Here is a 3,170-nt window from a genome sequence, read left to right on the forward strand (position 1 = left end):
TGATATGTATTTGAGAATGAAGAAATGTTATTAATACAAAGTCTTGTGGAATGAAACCATCTCGAATTAATAATAATGATGTCGGAAGGACATCACTGATGTTAATATAATTTAGTACGTTATTAAAATTGAACATGTTAGCATTCTAAGTATGCATGCTAATGCGCTATATTAGCATTAATTAGTAGCTGGATGAGTTTAGTGTTGGGGAACATTATTTGTTCCATTATATGAGAATAAATACAATAATTTTGGAGGTGTTTTAACAAGAGCAGCCAACACACTGCTGTGACAATTATTGAATGCCATACAGCCAAATACCGGACAATGTTGCCTCGAGCAAAGCGTTCTCTCTCCTGACCACCAGGGAGCGACTCCTCTGGTTGTATAGAAGTCTATGCTTCATGCATTAAAGCTGCATTCTCTCTCCTGACCACCAGGGGGTGACTCCTCTGGTTGTATAGAAGTCTACGTTTCATGCAGACAGACGAATTGTTTAGCCGAATGTCGTCTTTCAACCGCTGGCTGTCGAGGTGGTGCCCAGCGAATAATGTGGGCTACGTAGACAACTGGAAGACTTTCTGGGGAAAACCTGATCTGATGAGGAGAGACGGCATTCATCCCACGTTGGACGGAGCGCGTCTCATTTCTGCAAATATGACCAAGTTGATCACCGGACTTAATCTATGACAACCCAGGGTTCAGATCAGGAACCGGGAGCAGAGTTGTAGTTTAACACCCTTCTCTGCTCTTCCATTCGAGCAGTTACCCACCCTTGACTTTAGAGTAGAGACTGTGTCTGTCCCACGGCCACTTCAATTAAATAAATCAAAAGTAAGCAGAAGAGGAGTCGTACACAATAACCTTATACAAGTTAACACAATTATTTCAGCAGTGCAACAAAATAGGTCTATTAAATGTGGTCTCCTAAATATTCGATCTCTGTCATCTAAAGCTGTGTTACTGAATGATTTAATATCAGATAATCACATTGATGTATGTTGCCTAACTGAAACCTGGCTGAGCCATGAAGAATATGTCTGCCTGAATGAATCGACTCCTCCAAGTCATATTAATACTCACATTCCTCGAGGCACCGGTCGAGGAGGTGGAGTAGCAGCCATCTTTGAATCGAGCCTATTAATTAATCCTCAACCAAAATTACACTACACCTCATTTGAAAGCCTTGTTCTTAGTCTTTCACATCCAACCTGGAAAACACTACAGCCAATTCGATTTGTGATTCTGTACCGCCACCAGGTCCATATTCAGAGTTTATATCTGAATTCTCAGAATTTATATCAAGTTTGGTTCTTAAAACCGATAAAGTTATTATTGTTGGAGATTTTAATATCCATGTGGATGTTGATAATGATTGCCTTAGTGCTGCATTCATCTCCTTGTTGGACTCGATTGGCTTCTGTCAGAGAGTACAGAAACCCACTCACAGCTTTGGCCACACGCTTGATCTTGTTCTTACTTATGGCGTTGACATTGAGCATTTGAACGCCTTCCCACAGAATCCTCTTCTGTCAGACCACAACCTCATAACTTTTGAATTTATACTACCGGAGTGTACTCCGTTAGTCAAAAGTTTCTACACTAGATGTCTAACTGATAGTGCTGTAGCTAAATTTAAAGAAGCGATTCCTTCTGTATTTGATTCGATACCACGTCTCAATATAACAGAGGACTCCTGGTCTAACTTTAGTCCGTCCCAGATTGATCATCTTGTTGACAGTGCCATAGGCTCTCTGAGAATGACACTGGACTCGATAGCCCTCTGAAGAAGAAGACAGTGAGGAAGAGGAGGTTTGCTCCTGGTATAACCCTCAGACCCGCAAACTGAAGCAACGTCACGAAGCTTGAACGCATATGGCGTTCAACTAATCTCAAGAATCCCGCTTAGTTTGGCGAGATAGTCTTAAAACATATAAGAAGGCCCTCCGTAATGCCAGAGCAGCCTATTACTCATCAATAATAGAAAAATAAAACAACCCCAGGTTTCTCTTCAGCACTGTAGCCAGGCTGACAGAGAGTCACAGCTCTGTGGAGCCGAGCATTCCTATAAACCTTAGTGGTAATGACTTTATGAACTTCTTTAATGAAAAGATTTTAACTATTAGGACAAGATTAATAATCTCTTGCCCATAACCAGTGCCAATCTGTCCTCAAGTGGAATGGCCTTGGAAACCGCTGTATGCCCTGGTGTATATTTGAGGATTTTCTCCTATCAACCGTGACCAATTATTTTCAACGGTTTCTACTTGAACACGTCTACCTGTCTCTTGGACCCCATCCCGACGAGGCTGCTTAAAGACGTTTTGCCTTTAATTGGTGGCTCTCATTAGATATTATCAATGTGTCTCTGCTAACAGGCCACGTACCACACTCCTTCAAGGTGGCTGTTATTAAACCTCTCCTGAAGAAGCCCACTCTGGATCCAGAGGTATTGGCTAACTACAGACCGATCTCTAACCTCCCTTCCTCTCCAAGATCCTTGAGAAAGTGGTCGCAAATCAGTTGTGCGACTTTCTACATCATAATAGTTTATTTGAGAAATTTCAATCAGGATTTAGAAAACACCACAGCACCGAGACGGCACTGGTGAAAATTACAAATGACCTCTTAATGGCAGCAGATAAAGGACTCCTCTCTGTCCTGGTCTTGTTAGACCTTAGTGCTGCATTCGACACCATTGACCATGACATCCTGTTACAGAGACTGGAGCAGTCGATTGGCATTTCAGGCACGGCACTAATTTGGTTTAAATCCTATTTATCAGATCGATCTCAGTTTGTATTTGTAAACGATGACGCCTCGATAACCACCAACGTTAATCACGGAGTTCCACAAGGTTCTGTGCTTGGACCAATTTTATTTACCTTATACATGCTTCCTTTGGGCAATATTATCAGGAAACACTCCATAAACTTTCATTGTTATGCAGATGACACTCAACTATATTTATCGATAAAACCAGAGGAGAGCAACCAACTCTGTAAAATTCAAGCATGTCTTAAAGACATAAAACATGGATGACCTGCAACTTCTTGATGTTAAACTCAGACAAAACCGAAGTAATTTTACTCTGAGCACCTCAGAGATCAATTATCTGGTGATGTGGATTCTGTAGACGGCATTGCCCTGGCATCCAACACCACTGTAAA

This window comes from Pseudoliparis swirei, chromosome 11, assembly GCF_029220125.1.
Source record: "Pseudoliparis swirei isolate HS2019 ecotype Mariana Trench chromosome 11, NWPU_hadal_v1, whole genome shotgun sequence".
In the NCBI taxonomy this organism is placed as follows: domain Eukaryota; kingdom Metazoa; phylum Chordata; class Actinopteri; order Perciformes; family Liparidae; genus Pseudoliparis; species Pseudoliparis swirei.